Raw genomic sequence first — 24297 nt, 5'->3', positions numbered from 1 at the left:
CTACAGTAATTCCCGAAATAAAAAATTATACATCCTATATGTCTAACTTTAAAAATCAAAATGATGGTGTCATTATATACGTTCTTAGTAATTTAAAACACACTGTAACTGCACCTTCAGTGGCGGATGCGAATTGTCTTTGTCTAAGTTATAATAATGAATTTACTATATTCGCTATCTATCGGTCCCCTTCTTATAAAAACATTGAAGATTTCTGTGACAGTCTTGATCTGTGTATCTCATCTTTGAAAACTGCTAAATCTATCATTATAATTGGAGACATCAATATAAATATATCTCCGGGCAATGGTGACTCAAACTCCGATAAGTATTTGGATCTCATGGCACATCATGGTCTTCTACCAGCTCACGTTTTTCCTACTCGAAATGATAATTGTATTGACCATGTAATGCTCCGATCAGACAAACGTGCTAAAACATTTATCTTAGACTCTCTGGTAACGGATCATTCCCCAATAGTTTTCAGCTTAGATTATAAAGTTCAAAGGTATAAAGCTAATACATTTTTTTCGAAAATAGACTTTCCTGCCTTAACAAAAACTCTAGAAAATACGAAATTTGATGCTGTTTATAATACGGATAACGCTAACACTTCAGCTGAAGCCCTTACGAACATAATCTCAAGTGCTATAAAAGTTCACTCTAAAAATATTAAAGTTCCTCACCGCCATCGTACCGTTAAACCATGGCTAACTCCGGGTCTTGTACGCTGCATCCGTAACAGAGATAAATTACATATAAAAGCTAAGCAAGATTTAAATAACAAAATTCTTCAGATTACTTACACAAGATATCGCAATTTTTGCAACAACCTTCTAAAAAAACTGCGACTAGAATATGAGAAACAAGAACTGCTGAAAAATAAAAGAAATCTTAAAGGTTTATGGTCCACTATAAATAAAATAACAAACATGAAGCAAACTTCTCCCCCACCTAGTGAATTACTTAACCTAAATAATGACCCTACTGACTCAGTGAATCTAGTAAATGATTACTTCGCTGGAATTGGTGCAAAATTGGCAAACGAAATTCTGAACAATCGATCTTCAAATGGAATTGGAGCTTTCAATGACAGTAACCAATCCACATCTTATGTTGACTCAATGGTACTGTTTAACACTGATAATAGTGAAATTGAAAATATTATAATAAATCTCAAAATTAACTCAGCTGCAGGCATTGATGAAATTCCAACTCAAGTTATCAGGAGCTCCAAAAACTTTATTATTCCTCCCCTTACATTTCTTTGTAATCTATGTCTGTCTACTGGCGTTTTTCCTAACGTGCTAAAAAAAGCTCTGGTGCATCCTATCTACAAAGCTGGCGACAGGGGCAGTGTCGGAAACTATAGGCCGATCTCGGTATTACCTGTAATAGCTAAGATCCTGGAGAAGGTTTTGAACATAAGACTCACGAAATTTTTAGAACATAATCATGTCATTGCAACAAATCAATTCGGTTTTATGAAAAATAAATCCACTGAAGATGCTACTCTGCTACTAACCCAAACGATAGCTAGTCATCTTGATAAGAAACAAAAGGTTATAGGCGTATTTTTGGATCTGGCTAAGGCTTTTGACACTGTCCCTGTGCCTCTTTTGATTCGTAAATTGGAAAGTATTGGTGTACGTGGAATTGCATTAGAAATTTTTAGTAGCTATTTGTCTGACCGTACACAGTGTGTAAAAATAGGAAGCTTCAGAAGTCGAGATGTAGGTATCTCTTATGGTGTGCCGCAAGGCAGTGTACTAGGTCCGACACTATTCCTTGTCTATATTAACGACCTGTGTCAAAAAGCTATCCCATACTGCAATATTGTCACTTACGCAGATGACACAGCGTTAATCATACATGGTGAAGATTGGGAGGTGACTCGAGTACGTGCTGAGGAGTCTATTCGTGAAGTTATGAAATGGCTAAATCAAAATTTACTCACCTTGAACATCAATAAAACAAAATACCTAACTTTCTCTCCCAGTATTATTACGCAACCTCCTAAACTTTTTCATGTCAAAGTACACACCCTGTGTGATCGAACTGACAAGTGTACCTGTCCGGAACTTATAAGAACATCATCTATAAAATACCTGGGACTTATCATTGACAATTTGTTAAACTAGGATAGTCACATTAAAAACATTTCTTGTCGCATCAGAAAACTGTTACCGATATTTAGAAAGTTGAGAAATTCGGCTGATCGCGAAACATTACTTTGCGTTTACTTTGCTCTCGCTCAGAGTATTCTTCAATATTGTATTGTTACGTGGGGAGGTGCTCGTGTTACAACTATGCTACTTGCAGAGCGAGCGCAAAGGGCTATTCTTAAGGTGCTGCTTGGGAAACCTCGCAGGTACAGTACCACACTACTATATTCTGAATGCTCAGTACTAACTGTTAGACAACTTTTCATTATGCACGCCATACTTCGAAAACATAAGGAAATAGATTTAGATAAAATATCCAAACGCAATAATAAAAGACCATGCCTTAGCCAGCCCCATAAAACTTCGCTTGCCAGTCGCCAGTATTATGTCTGTAGCTCCCACCTATATAACGTAGGAAATAAGCATAACGATATCATTTCGTTGCCTCATTACAAATGTAAGCAAAAAATTCGACAGTGGTTACTTAATATTAACTACAAAGAAACAGAGGAATTACTTTCAAAACATTATTAGTAAAAAGACTTTTCTTGGTTACACACACACACACACACACACACACACACACACACACACACACACACACACACACACACACACACACACACACACACCTCACATACACTTACACAACACACTCACCGTGAGGAATCACTCAGTCATACACAACACATACATGTCTAGTTTTATTGAGTATTATTGTTTTCTTCTATTATGTTCTGTCTTTCGATACATAATTTAAGCTTTGCCTGGCTCCCATAGATTTTCGCCACTAGCCATTCAGTCTGCAACCTTGTCGTGTTGATAAGGTCATTAGATCTGATTTTCTTTAGCTTTTAAATTAAATTGATTGTGTGCCGTTGCGATTCTACACACGACCTATAATCTTTTAAATTTGGTGATTGCTCCTGTGGGAGCTTGGCCTCACAAATTTACTAACTTGTCATTGTAACGTTGAAGGTGGAAGACGCTGACAGCTGTGACACAGTGCATACTAGTACAGCTGTCATCGTAAACCTCTAATAATTTGCTTAGACCTAAGTTAGTTGATATGTTTATACATATTATGTAGCTACTTAAGAGGGCATATTTTTGTAACTCCGGATACATTAAATATTATTATTATTATTATTATCACGTCCACGTGGTTATATGGATCAACCAATCAATCCACGTGCTATTTGGATTGCCAAGATTGTATGGATTGCGATACAATCCATAAACTATCTATAAAACTTTATTTGAAAGCGCTATTCCATCTTGTGAAAGACTGCAAATATGCATCGATCAGGAAACCTCATTCACCATAAAGCAGGTAATTATCAAGTCAGCGCGATCCCCCGTCAGAGATAAATCGAGAAAGAGTATCGCAACGTTAATTAATATCCGTTACTCGGATACACTCGCGGGCATCACTAACACGTAGTTATTATCGAGTCTGCAAGCGTCGCCGGAGATCACGTAGGGGACCGGTCGTCGTGAGAGGCCGCCTCCGCCGGCCGGCCTGTGTTAAATTACCGACTAAGGCCCGCTGCGATCGTGATCGTAAAAATGTGCAAGTTAACGGAAAATCTGTATGTACCCACACCACATACCGACCGACCTCCCGGCGAATAACCGGTAAGAGGTGCTGAGCTTTTTGTTTTTCGAAACTCGCTCGCGTGTCAGCGACTTTCTTTTGTTATGGCCAGCAATAAAACATCTGCGAATCGGTCACATTTCTTTAGCGCTGATTAATTAAAACAACCGAACCAGAACGCGAACTGCACAACTAATTGAACTAACAGACGCAATTAAGAATTTCACATTACACGGATATTTTTCCGTTGGATAACTAGGTATTCATATTCCGCACGTCAACATAAAGATGCCTATCGCAATTACTTATCCATATAAGAGCGAGTCGCGACTGTTATTGTCTTTGTGAGGCTTACGCTTGATAAGATTACAATAATGAATGTGACATTCAAGTGTGCCTGTGTGAATCAACGCGTTTCCAAGAGCCGCTGGGGCGGGTCGGGTGTAGGCATAGCCAGGCTGGTATGTACATGTAGAATCGCATACGTGGTAACGCTATTCACATCGGATGCATGTAGGCCGAGCGCCCATTCAGCCGTCGCAAAATGAAACTGAATGCCATTTCATCTCAAGATGCGCCTCTCGCCACAGATCGGCGGGGTCACGGGTGGGGGAGGGGAGCCGCCCGGCAACTGCGCCATAACTTGCCGCGCACGTACAACCAGACAATCGCAATTATTATTAACAGATATACGTTTAATGATCGTGTGTGCCGCGCTCAAACGGCCCGATGTAATTTTAACGTCGCAAGCGCGCGCGATTGTAGTGTTTACGTCATTGCGGCTTTCGTGTGAGAATCGCTTAGAGTGCGGCGGTGAATGTGTCGTTTCGGGGTGGGAATTAGCGGGAAGACGGCGCCGGGTGTGCGGGGATGGGCAAGGGGGGAGGGGGGTCAAGTTCTTGCGGAGTGAGTTAGCAGTCTCGATGATTTGTAGCGCGGTTAACGTTCATCTAGCGGACTGTCGAGACACCGGGCATAACTCATGGGAACAAAGACAGATCGCAATGGCAAGCGATATGAAAACGCGTCACCGGTGGGTATGGCCGATGGGATGTGCCGGGGTTCGATGAGACACCACTGCATGTATGTACTCTATACATACAGGTACGCTAGTGTGCGAGCGCCGCGTGGCGGACAATGCCACCCGCGCGACACCGCATTCTTTGCCGAAACTCGAACGCCCCAATACGCAAACACGAAATTAGACTGGAGGAATTTTGCCTTCCACGAACGCCGACTTTGAATTGGGATATCGATTTTTTTCCTCAGTTCTGAACCAATCTTGTTTTATGAAGGCAGTACAAGCGAAAAAGGAATTATTTACCGAGTTCAAGAGCTAAATTTGGAAACTTGTTGATTTATCACGTAATTCACGGCTTAGTTGGCGCAACAAATCGGTAATTAATTTGTCGGCAGACTCGCAAAAACGTTAAGACTTCGGAATAAACGAACAAACAATACTCGGAAAGTTCAAATATTGGCTTCTTAACATAAAGTAGTTTCTAGCTATAAATTAGTATTGACCTCAAATAGCGTTGAGAGTTGAGACTAATTAAATTTGCAAGCACGGCAAACAAGAGACGATGTAATAATTCACAACTAATCTGATATAGATGGTAAACAAAACTTACTTTGTAGTCCAATTTGATCCAACAGCGACTATAACCTGGAACAAAATAAGGGCAAATTAGTATCATGTTCAATTTGTTAAACAACCAACAGACACAGAGAGAGCCTGGGAATGCTTTGAAGCTCGCTAAAGATAGCGAAGTCTGAAATCCTATTTATGGTTAGACGGTCGTTCGGCTTTTAGTAACAATGGAAATCAAGAAACATAAATTAAAGCATAATCGTAGGCTTAGATGAAACTGCTAAACTCTACCTACTGCAAAAATATTTACGAAAGTATTGTCAGAGCTCTATATTTTTAGACGAAAAATTTCCTTGCTTAGCAGTACGATTACAAGGACGCTGAACTTCTTCTTTGAGATTCCGCCGTTCTGTTTACTATTTTTATTATGAAAGTGATAAAAATGTAAGAACTTGTAGAAAGTGACATTTATATGGCTTCATCAATAAAGGTTTCTCCAGTAGAGCGAGCGTGTTAGTTCGAAATTGATCTTCCTTCAATTCGATGAAGATGTAGGTTGTAGGTGTATTGTACGAGCAATTGGGACAGCCTTGGAAAAGGCTTATCAAAACGCACGAATATAAAGGTCAAGGAAACGTGAATATAGGAACTTTTAGTTTTTTTTATGCTAGACAAGACAATCGCACCTGGTGTTAAGTGAGATGCAGTCTAGGATGGTACATATCTGCCCTGTGATTGCCTATTCACTCTCGCCTTGAAAACGCCCGGATTATAGTGTTCAGGAAATACAGCAGCAGGCAGCGAATTTTAGTCCCTAGCTGTTCGCATTATAAACGAGTCGTCGAAACGCTTAGTTGAAATCTTATTAACTATCTGGTCAGTAGTAATCAAAAGATGTTCTACCATCCATATAACAAGACCTAACTGAGATTAACTATAGACAAATGGATTTTCTGGACAGCGAAACATTCCATCCTTATTAATTCCATAATAAAACACCCTCTCGGGATTCGGCCTCGGCATTTCTCAGCTACTTTTGTCACTTCGGTCTTGACCCAATGTTCGGTGTCGATCGGGCCGCCCCGCCCGCTCCCGTTGTGCCCGCGGACGAAATGGACAATGCGCATAAAAAATCAATAAAGCGAGAACGGCCTTCGCGTAGGTCGCCCGATCACCGCCCGGACTTGTATTAAGTTAAACTTTTCCATTCAACGGGGGATTTATTCTTTGAAGGTATTAGGGCGTGTTGTAATAGTTTGATGGTGGTTCGAGGGTAAAGGTTACGGAACAAGTTTTTGTTGTAACATAAATATTGTCTAGCTAAATTTACATGGTTTTACTATCCTGTGGGGCACACGGGGTTCACAAAGAGACTTGTCACCGAAACACGTTCATTATTATTGTAAGAAAAGCTAAGTATGTCCATTTATAGATTTCCGAATAGCACTTAAATTCGCTAATTATGTAGAGATACGTATTGATGGAAAATACCTTGGAAGTCATTAGGATTATATAATACTTACAGTAGTTGTGTCAAACAGGGTTCAAACGTGCATAAGAATTAGGACTTCAATCTTCAATAGTCTTTTCATCTTAGAAATTATTTGCAAGTTTGCAAAGGACGACGACGTTCGTGTTTAACTATAAATTGTGTAACATTTCACCGGTCTTTTCGTAGACGTCTAAAGTGAAATATAGAACGGATAGTTATATCTTAACTTGTGGGTCAACGATATCCACATAAAATACGTGCCGTTAATAATAGGACTTCACAACTTTACCAAGTAATAAAATATTGAGTTGACATGCGACCTTTTAAAGTTTGTTGTTTAAGCCGATATTGACAAAAATCTTGAATGTACAGTCGTCAGAACATCTAAATAGATTAATAGACATTTTTGTTGACAAAATTACCTCTATAACAATTAAAATAAATGTTATATCCTTTAGTTTCATGTGCGTCTAGAGTTAGACCAATATGGAGAGCAGACAAAGTTAAACAAACAGACAATTCGAAAGTTTCAGGCTCAGCTTTTGCTGACAACTTTGGAACACTAATACTAGACTTTATATCGAATCTGTCATATCCATATGAGTTAGAATCTGTCTGTTACAATATTTTTGTGTAAACTTTAAAGTGAAATCGAGAAAGGACCTATTCATTCAAGCTTATTTTTTCAGGTACCGTTATTTAATATCATAAATGCAAGAATTTGCGATCAAGGTGTTCGAGTATAATCTCAATCATGTAAGTATAATGATGATCAACTGAGGAAAAAATGTATTTAGGAAAAACCCCATCGTCAGGTTGAAGCAGCAAGAACAAGAAATAATAATGATGAGAATGTAACATTCGATAGATTTCGCGATCACTTCAAAACAGAAGATGTTAGCGATTCGATTGAATAAAAATGGAGAAGGAATGTTAAACTGTGTACAACCGAATAATCGCCACTCGGTTATCAAGGTGCAATGATAGTACGAGATAGGCGCACGTTTATAAAACATAACTTGGCGGCAGTTCAAAGAGTTAACGCCGTTTCATTCAGTGCCAAGTGCAATATTTTTAGATGGAGAGTGACAGAGCAATTTCGTTGCGCGTAATCACTATATTCGTTTCGGATGCGTCGACCCAACAAAAAATGTGGTATAAATAAACTGATGCTTATTTATATGATACGCTCTAGGAATGTAAACTTTACTTCAAAGTCGCATTAATCAGATAGATAACTGTGCCTAGAGAAAGAGAAAAAGATTTAATAAAAAAGTGGCGACAATATTCTATAGATATTATTGTCAGGTCAGGAACAAGTTTCTTTTTGCAAATGGCCGTTTATAAAAACACGAAAGAAAACATCAACGTAGTGTCTACTAAGATCAATGATCCTAGAGTCAGTATCATGTTTGAAACAAAATTAGGTCTCAACTCTCAAGCGACTTTCCCATGAGTCGTCTGCCCCGAGTGAAGTTCTCACTGCAAAATGTCACGGGGCATAGGTTAACTACGTCTGCCTACAACAGTGTCCTATCCATTCCAACAGTGACAGTAAATTGCGACCAAATGCGCTTGTTAAGTCTTCGAGCAACAGTGTTGTCTATACAAAATGGAATGCAAAAACTATTGTTTTCAATGACTAGGCAAATTCAGAGATATGATACGAAACGATACGATGTGATTCACGTTTGTTACATTTCTGACACGTTCGATGAGTATGCATAATGTTTAGCTGCTGATTGATAATCTTAAAGGCGCCATTAAAAAAATAAGATCTATATTCATTGCAATTTATTCCAATCCAATGTCACTGTCTGGTAACAAACGACACCACATTGCAAGAGCAAAAACTTTTTTTAAAAGAGCGAATATTAGCAATCGTTCTTCTGGTATTCTAGCATACTGCCTTGGTGACATTGACACCCCTACCCTGGTCTTCCTAATATAAATAAATAGATGATTTATGGAATGACTATTTTGCAAAATGACGTAAAATTACGTAACAGCGTAATGGAATTCTTAAACAACATCGAACGAATTTGAGAGGTAATCCTAAAAGGTGTATTAATCATCATGCTGAGAAAGGGTTTGCGGAAATTCGAGGGAGTTAAAGGGCGTCGTCGAGGGATATTATAGGACAAGTGGGCCGGAGTTGGGAGAATATTAGCCAATAAACAAACAATACATTGTTACTGTTACTCAGAATCAAGTAGGTTCTTATCAGAATGTATTTTAACCTTACATTTAAGGAGCTACTAAAATGCTCGTAAACGATACATTGTGTCTTTTCATACTTTACGCTTACCACGAGGAGATTCGCGACATTGTAACTGGAAAAATTACATAGTATGCGCTATTTGGTGAAGCAGTTCTTTGTAATAATCTTCTTAATCCATTTTAGATGAACGTGGGTGTGACTTAAATAAATAAGTCTACTCTTCCAAGACTTAGGGACAAAGAATAGATGAAAATTCAGATAATACATAAGTACCTACAATTTCTCCGCTATCCCCACATAATCTTACCAACTTTATCCAATGATAACTCTAAACCCAAGACAAAACCGACTGTATCCACGCAGTGCTATAACGCCAGCGAATGCACAGCGTTCCAGTCTAGCCGACCTAACCTAAGCCTGCAGAACCGGTCTGGTCGCTTGTAGGCTAGGCACTAACACAACTACACTATAGCCGGTATACAGCACGCGGCTATTAAAGAAAGTGGCAGTGCCGTAGGTCGAAACTGGAGATACGTGCAATGTGAAACTTACGTAACGTAAAGACAGACGTTTTGGTCTATTGCTAAGCGAGTGGAAAGTTTGCTCGGCTCGTTTTCAGTTGCGATTTTAATTGAGTGGTTGTGAGAAGTTTAGGTTAGATAGACTTTTCTGGGTAAATTACTTTGGTGGTTTTTCATTTTAACGAATTCGATTTCTAGCTAGTTGTTTATAAATCGGTCTCATCATTAGGGTTTATAACGTAGACCTGAATGAAAATTCCTTTACAGGACAATTTTCCCAACGAATAAAACATACCTGAAGCATATTGTGTTTAAAAAGTAATAGGTAAAATGCTGTTCAAAGAGAAAAGTCCAAATGTTATTTTTATTCTGCCAGCAAAATATTACGAAAGAGCACTCTACACAAATAAATATTGACGCGACTATAAACGGTTTTAGTGCAACTGCACTGCCCGCGTTTGAATATTAGGTCATGCACGCGGCGAAGGGGGACTTCGGAATATATTACGGGATTGACCCACGCCCCAAATAGAGAACATCAAATTATACGCGTTCATTTAACCCCTCGAACAGGGTGAGTAATAAAGTAACCGCGAACTTGTAGTTGTATAATCAGATTGAGTTAATTTAGCTAAGGATTGCAAGTCTAACACCCGTATTCACAAACGATGCTTGATTAAGTGAAGCAGCAAATCGAACGCACAGCGTTGAATAGCTCTGTGATTGGTTCGTGTGTGACCCTGTGTGTCCACGCGCACGGTGAGACCTTATAGTAATGTTTGTGAATACGAGCTGAGTTGCACCACCTTATTTTAACCGTTATCATAACCGATGTTTTTGTATGGAGTTTGACAGACTTTTAACGTTTGTTAAAGTTACAGTGATGGTGCAACCCAGCCTAATTCGAGAGACAGACAATAGCATGTAAAGCTAAACAGTCTTCCAGTGACTTGGGCCTCTTTTAGCTTGGTCCACTGGCCAAATCGCTGGTCCAGTCACTGGAAGAAAAACTATTTGGCCCGTGGACCAAGTCGCTGAAAGTCTCGAGCTAAACACTGCCGTCTTATGTAGAGTTATTAAGTGTTATTTTGCAACAAAAAAATCTAGTGTGATTTGAAAGAAAGCAGTAAGTCGACAGAAGGAACATTAAATAAAAAAATTAATTTATACAGCCTTCACAGCATGAAAACGCTAACAAAATTAACGATCCAAAAACGTGTAGACCACCAACTGGTGTGGACAAAATACGATTATTCTTTAACGAAATGTATGCGACTCATTTGTATACAAATAGTGTTTGATTGACGTAGTTTAGAGTACACACAATTAGTAACACAAGAACACACGTGTATGTATGTAAGTTATGTGCAAATCACGAATACTTAATAGAAGCTATTAATTATTAAGTATGTTTTATGAGAATTGTTACTTTGGGTTGAGACTAATGTGAGAGTTGAGAAGAGCGTGTTAAAATTAATTATTTTTAAATTCATTCTCAATCTTACTTAAGTTTCTTTCTTATGTCTATCATTACACCGATCAAGGCTCTTTAAATTAATGCGATAAAAAATACATTTATCAAAAAGAAGCGTCCAAAATAACACTTAATAGACAGACGATATGAATCAAGCCATTAATATTCTCTCAATATTGATAAATTGGAGAACGAAATACAATCAATTTCATAGAGCAATATTGATCTTCAATTTTAATATAACCGATAACCTTCAGTTTTAATTAAACCGATGCGACAGACGAATTTCATCAGAGATAAAATGTAAATTAAATATTGATATTAACATAACACCAGGCGGTACAGACAAAAGCAGGCCGTGTGTGATATAATAATGACATCATTCGTGAAATATTTGCATTGATTATAAAATAATCACGTTTCCTATTAATTGCTGACGCCCGTATTCACAAACGAAAACGATGCTTGCATTAAGTGAAGCAGCAAATCGAACGCACAGCGTTAAATAGAGCTCTGTGATTGGTTCGTGAGTCACTCTGCGCGACCACGCACACTGAGTCCTCACAGTAATGTTTGTGAATACGGGCGTGAGAGAATTAGCCAGGCAGGCATTTCAATCAGGTTTAATGTACAGCCGTGTTTGTATTGAGTGATTACTGCAAACACCGCAGTTATATTGCATATTATGTGCGATTTTGCAAACTATGTTCAGACCTCATACGGTGCAATTACACAATAATTATTGGGTTATTTGGCCGATGCAAACTAAACCACCTATTTGCAATCTTGCATTTGCTTTGAGTGCTTAACTTATTCATTGTTACAGCCAAAGTAATGTGCCCAAAATGGTTCGTCATTTTTTATCATAAAGGTTTTGGACAACACACTAAACATTTAAGTTATAGAGCCTTAATCATCATCATATAACTGATTAATCCCACACTCCAAAATTCTCAGAGGAATATGCCTCTATCAGTCCATTTCTCAGAGCCCCACTACACACGACGTAAGGGTTGGTTAAATAAGTTTCCGATCATTTCAAAAAAGCGCTAATTTCAGTCAATCTAAATGAAGCTTTATCTTTATTTAACAAAGGACTTAAATCGCAGTCCGTTGTTAAATAGGGATGCAATTAGTCCGATGAATATACCGATCTCACTTCGAATTCCGTCCGAGTCACAACAAAACTTATCGTTAATCGCCGTCCAAATTATTGCTCGAGAGTCGACGACAGACCGCGGCCATACAAAATGGGTTGCGCAGAACGTTAACTTCTTGCCGAATGCGTTCCAACGCGCACATTAATTAGCAGGACGTTTCGAATTCGAAAAAGGAACGAGCGGGAGCGCTATCAAACGAGCTGTTTCATAAATCGCTGGCGGGGGCTCGTTTTTATCCCAGGGACATATAGTGTGTGGAGAACAGTCCACTCGACAAAGATGAGAAATGTGTGTTGATTAAATAATTACTTGAGATATCCTTGTGCACAGAAAACAGCATAGTTTGGATATGACTCTATTTGAGAATTAGAAATGACATTTCAAAAGTAAATATTGTTCTATCTGGGCTCATGTTTAACGCGTTGCGTATATTGTTTTAATTCATGCTCTACATTTCCAATTTCAGACTCAATTGTAAATAGGTATACTTTGAATGAATTGCGAATCTTCCATTCAAGAATCAGATAACCCCAAAAGGTCAGGGGCAAATTTGAGGAACCAAGCATGAATTTGTTTCCTCTAAGTCAGTTTGTGTCAAGAAGTTTTCCACAACAGTCAGAATTCCTTTGGTTATGTTATGGGTGGTCTACGTAAACATACGAAAGCAATTCCTTCTTTGCCATGGCGGTTATATTTTGTTTGTGCCACAAACAACGCCGCATCGGATTTATGTCGGTCGCGTCTCCCGCCCGTTTCACCGCATCGATCACGTCACGGACGCGGCTCGCACATCAAATGCATTTGCACAAAGTCGACTGCAAACTGCAGTTTATTTGTGTCACATTCGAAATTAATAATAGGCCTGCATATGGCTCTATTATTCTTTTACTTATGGGCCACTATTATTCTGGTGTCCAACTGAGCAGAGCATCTTCAGACGGTAAAGTCCAGAACTTCTACCTACTTTTCAGTTTCAAAATCTTATCTAATTACAACTAGGAAGGTATGTCGCGGTGTATAAAACATATAGATAGGTAGTTCTCCCTTCATTTAAGAACAAGAGACAAAGGTAAGAAAACAGTAATCATAAGGTAAAACAGGAATAATCTTTCAGGTTGGATTTTGGGTTATCACAAAATCAAGCCCAACATTTCGATCGTTACCTTTCCACAACTTGAACGTCAAACAAATCGGGCAACCACTTCAAACGCTCGGCAGCAGCCAACGTAACTCCAATCAAAGAACATCCAAATTGAACGACTCTCGACACCAATTTGACATCGCGAACATGGTTGACCGGTTAGCAATATAAGTGGCACGACTCAACTGACACGAGCCGACAAAAAAGGTCAGAATCAGAAGCAAAGTGAGGAAATTTCCTTATTTTATTTTTGAGCAAACTTACCTCACTGTGACGCACAAGGTCAGTGAACGCCGTACTCGTGTAAAGGGTACAGGGTAGCTCTGCCCTCATAGGATTGGGGACGTTGTTATCAGGAATCGCGCCATTGTTTACTTCCACAAAGTGAAGTTTATACACTGACAGCTCAAGTGTAACAGTTGCGCTGCAAAAGTAACTCTTATTTCAGGCAGAATAAGAGCGGAATCAAGGTCAACATGTTACGAGTGATGCGCTGTCAGTTGTTTTCTAGATAGACGCTTTGGTTGTGTAAAACAATTCAGCGCGTCAATCTAGGGACCAGGTAGACTACACACAAAGGGGGACTTCTCGTCCGACAACAATGGCCACAATGAACGCGCGGGAATCAGTCGCGCGGTGTCTGCTAGCGAGCGGCTATCTGCCGGTGACAGCGAGCGCCGCCGCGAATAACAATAATGAGGCGGTTAATTATTATTATTACCGGTGGACGCACTCGGCGCACGGCTGTACGTAGGTAGGTGGCGTAATCGGTGAATTCCATATAATCGTGGCGCGGCGCGCACTCACACACACGCATCATCCCCGCCGCCACGTGTGGTGACGTCGCTAGGCGCAGGTACAGCGTTGGCGGGTTTGCGCGCGTATCGATCTTGCGATAAATTCGATACGGTGAGCGGTGAATGCACCGCTGGCAGCCGCGGTCGCCTTTCACAGCGGCGAAACGCAATTTACGATCGGTGCACGCCACTATGACTCTCCAGCGGCAGTGTTTATGCGAAACGATTCCAGCACAATTCGCGTGTCCCCGATGCGCTATCGGACGCGGGCGCAGCGCAGCGCCACGCGGACGCACGAAGCTTCTCGAACGGCGAGATAACACGTGTATTTATTAAAGGCGGGAATTGCGCAACGTGCGATAACGCGAAACGTTTAAAATTGTAATCTACAGCCTAAACAGAGCTCAAAGGTGACACGGAGTCGCATGTCGAGGAACTATACAGTATTTCACGGGCATGTAATCCAATTTGGCGTCGGCCACACCATTTCTAATCGCACTAATTGGGGAACGCCCCAACTCCAATTACCACTATCGCTGGTTGTTTTCGGGCGACTACGTTTATAAATTGGAACACTCTATTAAAATGACAAGATGGCAAACAAACATGCACCGCTTCGATTAAGTTCGCAGCCAAGCCGGGTGTTCGGAATCGAAGAAATCAATTTAAACAGAAAACGAGCCGGAAACTTCTAACAGTGTTGTATTACTCACGCGATAAAGCGAATTGTCTAAATTGGCTTGTCTGGAGACGAATAGATTTGGGGAGCAGATGTCATCTCCACGGGGGCATGAATAGCCATTTAACTCTAAAGTGACGATAGATGAAACGCAGGAGACGTGTATCCGAGAACGACAATAGGGACATCAATTCTGATAAAGAGAATAGGTAGATAATAAGAAAAACCGTCAGCGAAGCAATTCGATTTCGCATCACAGTTGCTACTGGAGGGAATCGAGTTCAAACAACCGTCTAAAGCCGATTTGTTTTTAATTTGCAATTTGCGCGGCGGCCGTAACTAGCCCGGAAATCGGAGTGGTCGTCCAAAAATGACAAAGCGGCCGTATCAAACCGAGAGCGCACAAAAAAGGCCACGTCGACAGAACGAGCGTCTGTCGAACGCTAGCACTCGCTGCAAAAAGTGAATAATGACCGTCGCGCCACCACGCCACACCGGCCGGCGAGTCGCACAATCGCGCTATTTCGAGATACGTTTTCCTCTTAGCGATACCCACGACCACTAATAATAATAATAGAGACCGAGTACAAACACTAGATAACGATTGTTCTGCTAATACAGCCGTTTTCGCGGTATTGTATGGTGTGGAAGACGCAACACGTGCAGAATATTCGAGCGTACAAGGTGAACGACTCCATGAAATATTAATATTGAACAAACACGATCTTTGTTCCCAATTTGGGTAACAGATTCGTGTGGCGGAAGAGTGTATTAGCGTGTATGATTTCGGGTGACAATGTTGGTATAGTAATGTACGTGGATAGATATAATATTGGCGAATGCAATGAGAATTGCGAACTCGGCGAAGCGAGTTAGAGGTTGAGAAAGCGAGCAAGATTACATAACACGATCGAGTTGAGAACGCGTGTTAATGTGAATTTGTGTTTCGCATGTATGTACTTACGTAGTTTGCGAGCGGGGGAGAGTTCAAGCGTCAAGTTGCGAGTAATCGCCCGAGTGTGCACTAAAATATAGTTCAAAGTAAATTGAAGCGAACGGAACTGCATGCAGCAGCTGTGCGGGTATCTCCACATCGGTACGTTAACCTTCCGAGAGCTGGATTTTAAATCACAGCATTTATACTCCTTTAGAATTCAACTTATCTCGACTTTAAAATATAGAAAATAACAGTCACGTCATCTACATAAATCACGGACCGAAATGGAATAATAATTTATTCCGTCTAGTTTTAAAGCTAATTCAAATATGATTCTCAGTTCAGTGTTCAAGTTCGTATGAATACATTACGCTAAGTGCAATCAAATCCAAACTTTTCTGTGGCCGAAGTTGCGAAGTAACACACGAATGTGCGAAGTTGTAACAGCACTTACATAAACAGAATATTCGTACTTTCGTAGTTGGTAATATGATTTAGGAAATTAAACGCTTGGAGCAGGCACTCTAAATTCGTATTTAATTTTGGAGTAGTGAAAAGAACAGATAATAACGTTGAAGGCAGTTATTTTTATAACAAAGAATACCACAATGTCAAAACCATGACTAAACAAACAATACTTTTTATGATTAGCTCAATGTTAATCAAAATATTTTACTTGATAAGATTATAATACTAAACAATGATATAAAGTCAATACTATACTATTAACTCCTAATAACAAATATCCTATTCGAAAATGATAGTAGAAACTTGAAGGAAATTGATGATAAAGTTAACGCAGAAGAATTTTAAATACCACAAAAAAAATCTTCTAGATTTTAATTCACTTTGCCAGTTGCCTAGACATAGCTTTAAACGCTCCGCACGTGCCTATCCTCCATAAGTAAAATATAAAGCTTCCAAATAAACCGCAGACGAAGACACACCGACGGCTAGTGTTACAATAAACAGACACGAGCAGATAACAAGTGATAACGGTGAAAAATAACAAATGCCGAGGTGGGGAACGCTTTCATTAGACTAAAAGCTGAAAATTACTCACTCAATTTAGCCCTCGAGGCGGAGACAGCGGGGTTTTACCGCAAACAATTTGTCATTTGTCGTAATGCCACGGTGTACTTACCTGAAAACAAAAATAAAAGTATTAAAAAGCGTACCGATATTATTCAAGTCTCTGTCAAAGTTTGACACAGTCTCAAGTCTCAACGCTAAATTAGTTTTCAAGATAAATGTGGCGACACATTTTTTCCAGCAACTTTTAGTTAATAAATGGTTTCTTGTACTTCGTCATGGAATATTTTAATCTTCGGATCGAAGAACTTGGTAACGTTATATGCTCCGTAATCACACATCAGACATCACGTAATACGCCGTGTGTAAACATTTCTAACAAATACACGTATTTACTAGTGGTAAAGCTCATAAGTGTGTTGTTTGTACAAATACGAAGTAGAGTCAGTCACACCATTACGTAGACGATTGTTTTCAAGTCACAGTCATATTTAAAAAAATCACAAGAACATTGTCCGCACACTTGACATAAAAATTGGTTTCGAAAATGCTTCTCACAAAGGACGAAATAAAAAGTGTATAAGTTATGATAGGTATGAAGTTGGCTACAAAGGAATGGGTTCTCAAAAGTCAGCGCACATCTCGTGCCCACCCAGTGGGGTAGTTGGGTGGTTAAGGGGGGGTGAGGGTGGGGGCTCCAAGGTCACCGCCCTTGCCGACGTAACCTAACTGCGACCTAGCTGTGTCGCCGGAGCTGGGCTCGTTTTAACGATTAATATTGAATGATCCGCTCGAACTACGCGAAAAAGAATACAAATAGGGATGCGAGTCGAATGGCAATACCGTATCTTTTATCTGTCAAAGTGGATTAACTCGTTTTCCATCCGCAGCGGCGGATCGTGGAATTGTGGTACTGGGAATTTGTTGTTCATAAAACTACTTCTACACTAACACAAAGCTAATTTTGACGACATAATAATTAATAGTTTTCACCACTTAGGATCAAGGCCCATGATCCGTAACCAGTTTCATCAATTTTGGTACAAGTTTTACACGTTTTCTAAACGTGTTTGATGGGTACTTACATCATACATGATTTTACGATTGTAATTTGTAACACATGACAATAAAATTGTGCATAGGCAATAGGTATTTATTATTATTTCTGCTGTGCAAGCATAACGAACCACGATCACGTTTATTACCTACTTGAGTCACACATTAAACTCGCGAATGCAAATAAATTCTATGATAATGACTCATTTCTTCGCGGTTCGAATGGCATCACGCGTGTTATGAGTGCCCTGGCGTGTTACATAATATTTTATGGGTATAAATTAAAATCTTTTATCAGTGACGAGAGCAGAAAAGGGACACGTGTAAGGAAACATCAAAAGATTTATTATGGATTTATTATTCAGTTAACAAACCATTTGTATAATTCGCTTTACTTGGAGGATGACACGTGTAAAGCGATCACGAGAAAATATTAAGCCAATGTTTAATTTACATCATAGCATTAATAAGTGGAGAGATTAATAAGTTTTATCCTCCCCACATTTCCTTAATTATAATTTTGTAACAGACTAAGGCTGAGTTGAACCACCTAACTTTGACCGTAACTTTTAACGATAACCGGTGTTTTTTGTATGGAGCTTGACAGATTTTTGACGTTTGACAAAGTTAAAGTAGGATGGTGCAACCAAGCCTTACAGGAGGAAAAATGATCATTAATATTAAAACGTATTCCTCAATTCCAACGACTTAATTTGCAATACTTATTCTTACGTTACGTTCGTTACTCTTGTGTACATTTTTACTACGTGTAGTTTGGATAGTATAGTAGGCACATGTATGCGACTTTAGTATAAGGACGTAGGTTACTTAAGTCCCAAAAATAAACCTTCAACGGGAAATAGTAGACAATAGTTTTTACTGGGAACCCATAATTGGTCATGTTAGCAATATAAACATGAAAAAAATATGTTTTATCTTATTTGATTGCAAGCGCGCTGTTAACTTTCAGAAAACAGACTGAATTTCATACAGGCAAAACCGCTTGCAGAACTATTTCTATATAAAATAATAATGCACATTCTCCAAAGTGCGCAGCTGAACAATTACGTATAGCAATTAAACGGATAGTATTATTTAATGAGGCCGTAAATTGAATCCGATGGATCGAAGGAAACTTCGCAGGGATGGCGTCCCGCAAACCCGTTTAAAATACTTGAGCCAGGTGGTCGAAGGACTCAGTTGTCTTGGATCCAGTTTGTGCCAATTGGAAAAAAAAAACAAATGAACATCGGTTTAGCTATGTATGTTTAAACTACCGCGGGTAAAATGTTGTGGATTACTGTAAAGGTGCAATTTTGTCCGTCACAGAGAAATTTTATCGCGCGCGTCCCTGTTTCTAAAACCGGGTTAACAAATATCCTATGTCCTTTCCCGGGACAAACAATCTCTATACCAAATGGGTTCAGCGGTTTTTAGGCGTGAAAGCGCAACAGAATCACTTTCGCATTTAAAATATTACGAGTAGTAGGGAAGTAGGGATTATCATGAAATCAATTTGTTGGTAAAATGTCGTTTGTCACGTTGATTGGATGCCCTGATTGGCTCTTAACTCTTAAGTCATAAAACAGTTTACTGATCGCTAGTAAATTAGAGTTCCAATCTAATACTTATGTACTTCAATCCAGAAGAACGATAAATTTACGCTATAATTTTCCTGTCATTATTAAACATGACTCAATTTCGTTTGAATGCCATTTATTTCTAGGAAAACCGAAATAACATAGTTTGTGTAATAGAAACACTGAATTACAATGACTAGGCTAGTAGAGTCGACGCTAAAGTGCAGTGAAGTACTCAATATGATTAAACCTTTTTAATCAATTCCAAAAGGATTGTCAAAGGTACAGCCACATCGTTACTCGACGTATGAAATTTCAGAAATTTGTTATGACCAAGGTCTCACACAAATGTCGCACTCCCTACCAAACACGTGTAAGGTAGCATTGTAACAAACGATAAATTTGATGTCGACTATACACATACAAATGGAACCCAAATCAATCTAAATGAAAAGATCTTGTCTTGAATTAATCAAGTGGCAAGTATAATCTGCGGATTAAATATTAAATTGAAACTGAATCCGATCTACGTGGAATACTAAGAAGTCCCATTAACGCTGACAAATGACAAGTATAAGATCTATTTGAATAATTTGTCGCAGAAACGAGATCTGAATCGCTTCGTGTCTATTTATTGGCAATGGGAGCGGAAACACGAGTTCAAATGATTTATTTGATAGGTATAACGAGAGTAAGGGTCTGAAGCAGGTTAAGATAGACATCTACTATGAACAACAACAAATCAAAGTAATTATAACCTGGATAAGAGTTAGCTTTTTTAACATTTTGACTAGTTCCATACAGATCTCTGGTAAATTACCTAGATCACAAGCACAACTTTATCTAAACAGTAGCTTTGACCTTATTATGATAGAACTAGCTTTCCGCCCGCGGCTTCGCCCGCGTGGAATTTTGTCTGTCACAGAAAAACTTTATCGCGCGCGTCCCTGTTTCAAAAACCGGGATAAAAACTATCCTATGTTCTTTCCCGGGACTCAAACTATCTCTATGCCAAATTTCATCAAAATCGGTTGCGAGGTTTAAGCGGGAAAGCGTAACAGACAGACAGACAGACAGAGTTACTTTCGCATTTATAATATTAGTTGGGATAGTGTCACCCAGATCTAAATTTCCCAAAAACACATTATCAGAAACTCTACACATAATGACGTAATTTAAGCACATAACAAACATCCAACAAACGTTATAGAAAAATCTTACGTCTGCACTACCGAAAAACCGTTCGACAGGGAATGTCTTAATGAAAATTTACGATCACAAATGTGTTTGTAAGCGAATCGACCGATTCGGAAAACAATTCCGTGGGACCGTCGAATCGGGGGCTCATTTCGCTGGCGTCAGCTCGGAGCCAGTGGAAAAATGTCGCTCCCTTAGATAACATAAAGCTGTCGAGGCGAATACGTAAGCGGAATCGAGTGTCGCCTCCGCTGTCCATGTGTGGCAGTAGTAACGACCCATGACCCGAATCATAAGCAGATTTACAATTTCTCAGTATAGACACAGTCGTTTTGTTGTCGGATGATACGGAATTGGCTACAAAATTTTAAGACCCATATTAACCATCGTCGGATCGAGTTAATGATACCTGTATGACTATACTATACAGCTGTAACGTGTAGTCATTGACGACAATAGTCCCCAATTAACCAGTCACAGCATCACTTTGGTGCCATCAGCCGTTATAATGGCCCGGAATATCGGGGCAGAGATCAGACAGATCCATTTTGTTCGTGATCGGAAAGCGCAAATGGATGAAACATGAACATATTTCGAACAAAGGAAAAATGTTCGGAAAGATTTATTTGATGAAAAAATATAGACGTGAAGTTGGTGCAAACATACAAACTAAAGCTGATGATTTATTGGTTAGGAACTGATCTCTCAACCCAAAGGTACTTTACAATATCAGGCACATAAAGGTGGGAATCGCTTGCAATAGGTTCCCATTTAGATAAAGACACTTCAGTTTTTGACTACTGATAGTTGTATGACAAAAACGATTCCATGGTTTTGGTTTTGATTGACTTACAGTATTTCGTATGTGAACCATGTGAGGCTGCTAATAAAGTTAACTAATTATGAACATTAAGATCAAATCTTAAATGATTTAAACAAAACGCATCATTTTTGCAACTGATTTCAATTTGCTAATTTCATCGGTCATCATTCTATTTTTTTATTCACCAAACAGTTTTAACGCGAGCGATAAATTACGCCGAAGTTCATTAATCAAGAAAAATCCAGAAGTACCATTAGTTTATGTCACTATCAGTAACAACTTTTAGGTAGTTATTTAACTAGTTATTCCTCGAGCTCATTGTAAAGATAACCTTCAAGACCCTGATTAAAGTTATGATGATTTCTAGCGAAATCCGCATTTGTTACATACATTATGATAATATCAACAAACTTATAATGAAGTAAAGTAACACTACACTCGTGATGTAAAATGATTTAATTGATCAATTTCTCTGTTAGGTCATTGAGACGACGCATGTAGGTTTACGTTATGCAATAGAATATACTGCACATAATTACGTACCAAACAAAATATTTACCACGATATTGTTTTTATTAGATTTTAATTGCACAAAAATAACAAACAATTAGCAGTCTGGTTTCTGGAAATTGATTTATTTATTATTTATGTAATGCGCTGAACACTTACATAAAGCCAATGCACATTTAATTAAAAATGTTTAATTAGATTTGAAATATCGATTCAACGCGTTTATAACAGGCTAGTTAGATAACAAAATGTTCCAGAATACATAATACATGAAATACACGAAAAGCCATGTCAACATTCCAATTGTTATCTGGTCAATTGACGTCACTCCCAACAATGAAACGTCTGAAAATACCTATTGCTAGAATATTCATGAATTCAACTTATACATTTATCTTATTTATTCCTTCAGCTCTTGATAACTTACTGAAACAATGCAGTGACGGAATAATAGAAATCGTTGTCGTCTGAAACTGGAAGTAAGAAATACTTATGCGACTTCACAAAATAGGTGTAAAATTTGAGTTAAAACTACTGAGGCCGTTATATTTAACCCTTTTTTGGTTGTTGATAACAAAAACTTGACAGTTCAACGGAAAATGTTTCAAAAAACAAAGTTACAATGTTGCAAAAACTGAAATTTCGTGCACGCAACACGGAGAAAGCTGAAAGTGTAGTTGGACGATAAAAATAAAACTGAGTTACAACGGGTCCCCGCGCAGTCGTCGAGCGCGAGAAGTTTCTGCCGACTAAGTAATTGCCATTTACGGTGTCCGAGGCAACTTACTCGCTGACTCACCCTGCATCTTTCGAGGGTTATAAACCCCATTTTTATGTGGAACACCCTGTATTAGCTTTATTCTGTCCTTGACATCGTGAGGGTGTATGGGGGATTTTCATTACGTACAGTTCGACTTAGGATTTCTCTATCGTCAGAATGGGTATTATTGTAGATTTGCCACAGAATTGAAACGTCACGAAAAAAGTATGTGTTTAGTCTTTATTACTTTCTTTCAATATAAGGAATTTTCAAGTGTGACGAAACGAATCGACAGTAATCCGTCAGAATAACATTTCTGTAAAACTAGTTAGGTACTTTACGATAGGATTATTTTTTTGTATATTGTAGACTACAATGGTTTGAAGTACAATATTCTAGCAGAGTTGTTAGCATTGTTATCCATTGTCTACTCTATTTTCACACACCGATGAATCGATAACCCACTCGAGTTTTCCTTGTCATTTTCCTTACACGTTATGTACCTAGTTACTGCTAAATAAACAACGGTTATTGTTAACTAGATATGTAATACGTAATTGGTTCCAATGTACTGATTATTTAGCTTTATCATATTTTATTTGGTCGTGTCAGTAGATTCAGTCAGTTCTGTCAGTCAGAGAACTACAGTTATTCGTGTTGCTATAAATTACTCGGATACCTAAACATGCTCATTAAAGAAAAAACAAAATTAATTTCCACTTAAGATTGCTAATGCCTGTTCAGGTTTGTATAAGGCTAATGACGGCCATTTTGCATTATAAATTAGGGGCATTTATTAGGCATCCTTATAAAGCGCGGTAAGAAGTCGTGCATAAAAGGAATGTACAGTCCACCCACACGTGCGATCCGTGGGATATTTCGGTGCAACACGTACAAAAGGGAACATTCGCGCGCTGAAAATCGGGCAGCTTAAGCTGTCTGTAAGATCTTTTCAAACAAGTTGAATTTAAGCCTAGCGCCGCGGCCGCTAACACACCACTCCGCAAAAACAACCTGCCTCCACAATACTACAATAGGTGGCTGAGTTGCGCGGTTTCCTCACCCCCCGCCCCCCGGCCCTGACTCGCCACTTGTGTGACTCAGCAGCAGACTCCGGATCAAATTCGACATTGTGACTGAACCGAGTTTTACTGCCTTGTTTTTCATTCTTAGTTTTTGCCCATCGTGCAATGTTGGTTCTCGTCGCCACTAGGTGAGCTGAAAGCAATTTGACTAAAGAAAGTTCCTTTCTCCCGTCTATTATGTTACGACTGCGCGGTGTCGGTAGCAAGAACTTCGCCGAGTCAGACGGAATAGATTTGACTCTGCGAATTGTTGCGTAACGTTCAAATGGCGAGGAAATACATTAACAAACTTTTAGCATTCACATCTATCACAGCAAACACTTGCCGGCGTTTATGTAACTTTAATGTGTAACCAACTTTGCGCCGTATTGTATTGCTGAACTCAAAAACCAATTACGAGGGTAATATTCTATTAAGGAGGAGAATAAAAGGAATATCTACAAACCAAACATTGTTCCCTCAGAATTTCCACTTAAAAC

The 24297-nt window shown here is 39.0% G+C and overlaps 1 protein-coding gene across 1 annotated transcript in view; it reads right to left on the bottom strand.

Moving 5' to 3' along the window:
• Window positions 1-24297, bottom strand: part of LOC135083913 (C-terminal-binding protein) — a 119480-nt gene that overhangs the window by 80639 nt on the left and 14544 nt on the right. The window contains exon 2 of the mRNA XM_063978666.1: window positions 5394-5428. The gene's annotated coding sequence lies outside the window, so the exon portion shown is untranslated. The remainder of the gene's footprint in view (window positions 1-5393; window positions 5429-24297) is intronic.

Source organism: Ostrinia nubilalis, chromosome 24, assembly GCF_963855985.1.
Source record: "Ostrinia nubilalis chromosome 24, ilOstNubi1.1, whole genome shotgun sequence".
Lineage (NCBI taxonomy): Eukaryota > Metazoa > Arthropoda > Insecta > Lepidoptera > Crambidae > Ostrinia > Ostrinia nubilalis.
This window is presented reverse-complemented; position numbering and strand designations above follow the sequence as displayed.